The sequence below is a fragment of the Hyla sarda genome, chromosome 8 (assembly GCF_029499605.1).
Source record: "Hyla sarda isolate aHylSar1 chromosome 8, aHylSar1.hap1, whole genome shotgun sequence".
Classification (NCBI taxonomy): Eukaryota; Metazoa; Chordata; class Amphibia; order Anura; family Hylidae; genus Hyla; species Hyla sarda.
The window spans coordinates 134,126,103-134,133,773 of record NC_079196.1 but is presented as its reverse complement, the minus strand read 5'-3'; positions in this window follow the sequence as shown (position 1 = coordinate 134,133,773).

Below are 7,671 nucleotides of genomic sequence, written 5' to 3'. Positions count from 1 at the left end.
CATATTTCTCTTCTCTTTGTAGCAGACAAGGAAACAGATACGTATGGTCTAGGGATGTTGAGTTGTTCAAGCTCTAACAATGAGTCTTTCCACAACTTCCACTGCATTTCCTTCTCTTCAGGTAGTGGTACGTCCCAGTCACTTTGTTCTTGCTCAGTAGTGATCTGTCTCAAAAGAGCTTTACCTTGCATGATGATGGGTGCTACGAACCCCAGGGGGTCGTAAAGACTGTTGACTGTAGATAGGACACCTCTTTGTGTGAATGGCTTCTCTTCTCTGGAGACCCTGAAGGTGAAACTGTCAGTCTTCAGGTCCCAACTAATCCCAAGACTTCTTTGCAAGGGTGGTAATTCTGTTCCTAGATCCAAGTCTTTGAGGTCTTTAGCACGGTCTTCCATTGGAAATGCTTCCATGACTCTGTTGCTGTTGGAAGCTACCTTGTTCAGTCTTATGTTGGATTCTGCCAACATTTCTCTTGTACTTTTCAGGACGTTGATAGCTTCTTCGTTGCTGGAGAAAGAAGCAAGTCCATCATCTACGTAGAAGTTCTTCATGACGAACTGTGTGGCTTCTTGACCATATCTTTCACCTTGCTGTGCTGCTCGTCTCAGGTTGTAGATAGCTACAGCTGGAGAAGGGCTGTTTCCAAACACATGTACCTTCATCCTGTACTCTGTGATTTCTTTGTTAAAGTCGTTGTCTGTATACCACAGGAACCTTAAGTAGTCTCTGTGATCTTCACGAACAAGGAAACAGTAGAACATCTGTTGTACGTCTGCTGTCACTGCTATGAGTTCTTTTCTGAACCTGATGAGTACTCCAAGGAGTGTATTGTTCAGGACAGGTCCGCTGAGAAGGACATCATTTAGTGAGATGCCTTTGTGCTTCGCACTAGAGTCAAATACTACGCGTATCTGGCCTGGTTTCTGAGGATGGTACACCCCAAATATTGGTAAGTACCAGTGTTCTTGGTTCTCTTGTAGTGGTGGTGCCCTTTCAGCTTGATCGTTATCAAAGATCTTCTGCATGAAGGCTTGGAAGTGTTTCTTCATATTTGGCTTTCTTTGTAGCATGTGCTGCAACGAGGTGAAGCGTTTCTCTGCTTGTACCTTGTTGTCAGGAAGGCGATGGCGTGGTGACCGGAAGGGTAGAGGGGCTACCCAGCTGCCTGATTTGTCTCTGAAGACTTCTCTGTCCATGATCTCAAGGAAGAAAGTATCTTCCACAGAGGGTGCTAGCTTGTCGTCATCTTGTGTTCTTTCAAACACCTTACCGCCCAGTTCATCTGTATCTCCAGTTGAGGCTAAGTCTTCCATGCACCTCTGGATACTCCGATGATGTGTTGGGTTTACAAGTCTCTCTTTAATGTGTAGACTGTTGGTACATGGGCAAAGACAAGATGTGCGACCATTCTGTAACAGATGTGTTCTGTAGACATTCACCTTTTCTGGTTTGTGGAGTCCGTCTAGACATACTTCTCCAACGATGACCCATCCGAGATCAAGGCGTTGTGCAAATGGTGCATTGTGTGGCCCATTGTACTGTTCTCTGACTTTGTGCACTCTGAGGATATCTCTCCCAAGTAGAAGGATGATTGCAGCATCTGGATCTAGTGCTGGTATCTGGTCTGCTATTCGCACCAGATGGGGGTGATGACGAGCAACTTCAGGTGTGGGGATCTCTGACCTGTCGTCTGGTATCTCATCACATTCTATGAGGGTAGGAAGAGTCACCTTTGTCTTTCCATCTAATGACTCAATGATGTAGTTGTTTGCTCTTCTCCCTGTTGTCTCTACAACTCCAGAACAAGTCTTCAGGGTGTATGGAGTTGGACTTCCTTTGTCACCGAAGAGGTCAAAGAACTCTGTTTTTGCCAGAGATCTGTTACTCTGTTCATCCAAGACTGTGTACATCTTGATTGCTTTTTCTCTGAAGCCTTCAGGATACACCTTGACTAAGCATATTTTGGAACATGATCTGGTGCGGCCCTGCTCTGTGCAGATCTCAGTACACTTTGAGGTTACTGCTGGCGTTGTACTCTCGCCTTGCTCCCCACCATGATCTTCTTGAGTTGCTGGAACTTCTTGTTTCCATGGTGGTGGTCCTGGGTGCAGTGCTGACAGGTGTTTGTCACTGTTGCACTCTGTGCATTTTATTGTTTTTGTACAGTCTTTTGCAAGATGCTGAATTGAAGCGCAACATCTGAAACAAATGTGATTGTCTTTAAGGTAAGCTTTGCGCTCTTCTAATGTCTTACTTCTGAAACTGCGACATTTTCTTAGTGGATGAGGCTTGTTGTGGATTAGACATATTTTGTCTGGCTCCTCAACTTTCTTACTTGTGTTGTCTTCCTGATTGACTGCAGACTCAGGCAAGACTTCTGTCTTCCGTACAGAAACTGTTGCTCTGCGTTCTTTGTAAGGCATTGGAGGTTTTTGCTCTACCTTTGGGGAGCTTGCAGTTCTCTTGTTCAGGAAAGCAAAGCTTGGATCATTGCGTGTTTCAGCTTGGTCTACGATGAATTCAGCAAGGAAGGCAAATGGTGGAAATGCGACTCGATGTTCTTTCTTGTATCTTGATGCTTGAGTGACCCACCTTTCCTGCAAGTTGAAAGGAAGTTTCTCGATTATGGGATCAACTCCACGTGCTGTATCTAAGTATGAGAGACCTGGCAGATATCCACTAGACTTAGCGGCTTCTATTTCTAAGAGTAGGTCCCCAAACCCTCTCAGCTTTTGATTGTCTTTGTTTGTCATTCTTGGATAGTTTTCTATCCTCTTCAGAAGAGCATCTTCAATCACTTCAGGTGACCCATAGCAGTGTTCTAGTCTCCTCCACACCATTGCAAGTCCTGCTGCTGCGTCATGAACATGTACAGATCTGATTCTTTGGGCTTGCTCAGTGGACTCTGGTCCTAGCCATTTGACGAGCAGATCAAGCTTTTCTCTGTCTGTCAGATCTAAGTCTTGGGTACCGCTTAGGAAAGATGACTTCCAGGCCCAGTAGTTTTCTGGGCGGTCGTCGAATTTCATTAGACCAGCGCTCACTATCTCACGGCGCATCAGGAATCTTGCTACCTCTGTAGCTCTTGCTGCATCTGGTGAATACTTCCTGGGTGTAAACTCAGGGTATGGCTGCGGCTGGTAAGGCTGATGAGGTACTTGACTAAGTCTGTTTTGTTCTCCTCTATTGTAAGTCTTTCTGCTATAATCCAGACTTGTATTTGCTTGAGGAGGGAGTAAATCAGCATCCGTTTGCACTCTTGTCAGGTTGGCAGATTGGTCTCTGAGCATGCATCCACTTGACTTCCTACCCTGAGGTTCTAATTCAGTCTTGCAGTCTTGCATAGTATCAAAGTTGCTTATTGCTGGTGGAGTCAATGATGGCCTTGGTGTGTCATTGAACTCCTGGTCAGTGTACATGGTTGCTTGTGACTGTATGTACTCACGGGTACGTTGGCTTGCGCTGAGGGGTGACATCTGGGTTTGTATGTCAGCGAACTGAGCTTCGGCAGCCCTTGTGAGAACTTCTGCCTCGGCTAAGGCTGCTGCAGCGTTTTTCTGCTGTTGCAGTAAGTGTAAAGATGCTTGCACTTCAGCTTTTCTTCTAAGTGCTTCAGATTCACTTTTTGCTTGTTCTTTCATCAATTCAGCTTTTCTTCTAAGTGCTTCAGATTCACTTTTTGCTTGTTCTTTCATCAATTCAGCTTCCTGCTTTGCATAGGACGCCATTGCACAAGCTGCCTCTGCTTTCGCTCTTGCCTTAGTTGCTATGGCGCTAGCGGATGACAGGCTGGTGGTGCTTGAGTGTCTAGAACTATGGCGTTTAAATCTTGATGCATCGGCGCTAACCGAAGTTAGATTTGTTTGACTGGACGCTCTAGACAATGTTGTGCACCTAGATCTACTTCTTGGCAAGGTGTCTTCCTCTTTATAGGAGCATTGAGGGTTAACTGTCAGAGTGCTGTTCTCTGGGTTCTGCATCTTGATTTAGCTGGCAGCGCAGATAATGATGATGACTGGACACAGCACAGCGGTGTTATAGCACGTGAGAGAATTAGTTTCACTTTCTAGTGCTTTGCGCCCTTACTCCGACACAGACTGCAGGGCACAGGATTTATGAGTCTTTTTTACTGCTGCGGACGATTCAAAGCTGATTAACTGCTTCTGATAACGTTTTAAAAGCCTTTTTACTATAATGTCTCCGCTGTCTCGTTGACACAGCTTCACATCAAGTTTATACCGAATCTCAAGGAAAGACATGCTGGTTTGCTTAACTGATGTAATCTTTACTGAGATATAATGAACACACGCGGTAAAACTGTAAAACAAACATATGAAAGACAAATATAAGCATGGCTATTCAAGTGCCTTACATTATGCATAGCTAATACATAGATAGTCTAACATGTGCTCACTTACTACACACTGAAAACACACATTATCTATCTACAAATGCTGAGCATCTCTCTACACAAGCTAACTAACAATTCCGTACTCACAGGCTTTGGTATTTATCAGATTTGCAGTCTGTATTAGCTTTAAGAAGTCCTGTGGATCTGGTCACTGTGGTGGCTGGAGCTGGAATGAATGAGACATGCCGGATCTAGCCCTATGCTTTAGAGAGAAGGCCCGCCTCTAGGCTTCAAGAAAATGGAGGGTCTTAAAGGAACAGACCCTGCTGAGTGCCAAGCATGTAAAATACATTGCGAAGGCAGCACAGGGCCTGTGGTCTAAAGTTATTTACTTTTCAATAAAACGAATTAAAAAAAAAAAAGAATGGACACGAAATTCTATATTTCTTGGAGAAAAGTGATTGTGATCATGGTGACCCTGTCAGCCAGGAAGACACTATGTTGACTGAATCTGGGGAACCATATTTTGACCCAGCTTTAATATGTCACCCATGATCTGGGGAATGGCTACCAAATTCAAAAGTAGACGAATTTTTATCTATTTGGGCTAACAAACCATTGGACCGCCCACCACGTAGTAAATTAAAAGTGGAGTGTCCCCGCCTCACTCTACCTAACAATGCCTCTTGTACTCAGGAATTGGATCCACTCCTTTCAAAATTTCTTTTCAAAACTGGTAAAAATCCAAAAAAGGGAGTGGGTAGGAGTTTTAAGTCCTTTCAGGACAAATTAATGGACCTACTTGGCCCTCTTACAAAAATATTAGATTTAGCTGAAGAAGCTTCCACTTCTAATACCCTGGTAGATATAGAGACTCTCAAGGGCTGGGCTCAAAGAGCAATATTTATTTTCGGGAATGCAAATTCTTCCCTCTCTACTGAAGCGCTCAATATTAAGGAAAATCGACCATCAACTGACCAAATTGACCACTACAGAACCTCCCAATCCCACCAAGGGCACGAAGGGCATGCTATTTTGTGAGGAGGTAACTAAACAAATATGTTGGGCTATTTTCATCCTTAAAGGGTTACTCCGGTGGTTAATTTTTTTGACTATATGACATCTTCTTCGTAAGTTTTGTTTTTTTGCAATATTCATGTGTTATATGTTTTGGCAGCATGTGTGTCTTTTTCTTACCTGTTTGTTGGGCAGGAAGTTCTGTAGTTCACAGGGTTTTCTTTTACTGTTGTCCACAGTTCTGAGTCTGTTTTGGACAAGATGTCACAGATTTTTTTTTCTCTCTGTCTGCATGAGAGATACAAGCCACGCCCCCTCATCTCATCCAGCTGAGTACACAACTCCTCACCTCCCCTCCCCCCTGCTCTGTATTCTAAGGACACAGGTCTGCACAGGAGAAGGACCTCACAGAGAAGATACGTGTTATCTGAAGGGGAGGATGAGAAAGTGCAAGGGCTGTGGATGTATGGACTGCAGGGGAATAAATCTCATACTGGGAATGATCTCTATGGGGGAGATTTATCAAAACCTGTGCAGAGGAAAAGTTGCCCATAGCAACCAATCCGATCGCTTCTTTCATTTTTCACAGGCCTTCATAAAAATTAAAGAAGCATTGTTTGATTGTTTGCTATGGGCAACTGGGCAAGTTTTCCTCTGCACAGGTTTTGATAAATCTCCCCTATATGTGAAGGGGGAGGGGGGGGGGCATAGTGAATGACACATGCTGGGACTTGTAGTCCCTGTTGTGTGTGTGTGTATGCTAGTGTTTACAAACCAGTGTGCCTCCAGCTGTTGCAAAACTACAACTCCCAGCATGCCCTGACAGACTTTGGGCATGCTGGGATTTGTAGATTTGCAACAGCTGGAGGCACACTGGTTGGGAAACCTTGTTCTAGCCTATTCAGCATACACATCATGTTACACCAGGGTTTCCCAACCAGTGTGCCTCCAGCTGTTGCAAAACTACAACTCCTAGCATGCCCAAAGACTGTCAGGGCATGCTGGGAGTTGTAGTTTTGCAACACCTGGAGGCACCCTGGTTGGGAAACACTGGTGTATGCCCTACCGAGGTGTGGCGAACTACAACCCCCAGGAGACTACAGAGGCAGCATGCTGGTGTTCTACCACAGACTGAAGACTCCTAAATGACACATGCTGGGAGTTGTAGTCCCTTTTGTGTGTATATGACAGTGTATCCCAACCAAGGCTGATTATATTAGTGTGCTGTGTATAAGGGGGCTGACCCGGGAAAATAGTAGGATGGGTAAAGGCGGAACAAACAAACAAAAAAAAGGAGCCGCCCCAAACCAACAAAGCATGTGGCATGCTGGGATTTGTAGTTTTCTGCACAGCAAGAAACAGGAAATAGCTTAAACAACAAGAATAGAAATAAAACAAAGAAGGTAAGTCAAAAACAGAAAAACACGTTGACTTTTCCGGCCGTTCCTCCCAAACTAGATATCATAGAGGCTCCCATCCCGAACCATCTACTCAATTTGCAGGACCCTCCTCTGGCCCCCCCTCCCTTTTTCCCATACAGGAGCAGACCATGGCGTACAAGAGGTCAAAGAGGCTTTCCCCTTTCCTGTCTGTCTTCTTTCCATTAGGGGGAAGACTCCTTTATTCTTCCCACAATTGGAATATGATTACATCCGACTCTTGGATTCTAACCCCTTAATGACAATGGACGTAAATGTACGTCATGGAGACATGGTACACCATGATGTACATTTACGCAACGCCATGATCGCGAGTACCGAAGCGGTGTTCGCATCATGCCCGGCAGGTCCCGACTGCTATCAGCAGCCAGGGACCCGCCTGTAATGGCGGACATCCGCGATCGTGCTGATGTCCGACATTAACCCCTCAGATGCCGTGATCAATACAGATCACGGTATTTGCGGCAGTGCGGTACTTTGAATGGATGATCGGATCGCCCGCAGCACTGCCGTGGGGATCCAATCATCCAGCATGGCGGCCGGAGGTCCCATCACCAGATCGAGCATACCAGAGCACATCATCACCGATAATACTGAGCAATGCTATATCCTATACATAGCACTGCACAGTATTAGCAATCAACTGATTGCAATGAATAGTCCCCTATGGGGACATAAAAAGTGTAAAAAATATATATAAATAAAAAAGTTAAAAAAATGTCAAATAAAAAAGTAAAAAAATTTGAAAAATCCCCTCCCCCCAATAAAAAAGTAAAATGTCCCTTTTTCCTATTTTCCCCCCAAAAAAGCATGAAAAAATAATTAATACACATATTTGGTATCGCCACATGCGTAAAAGTC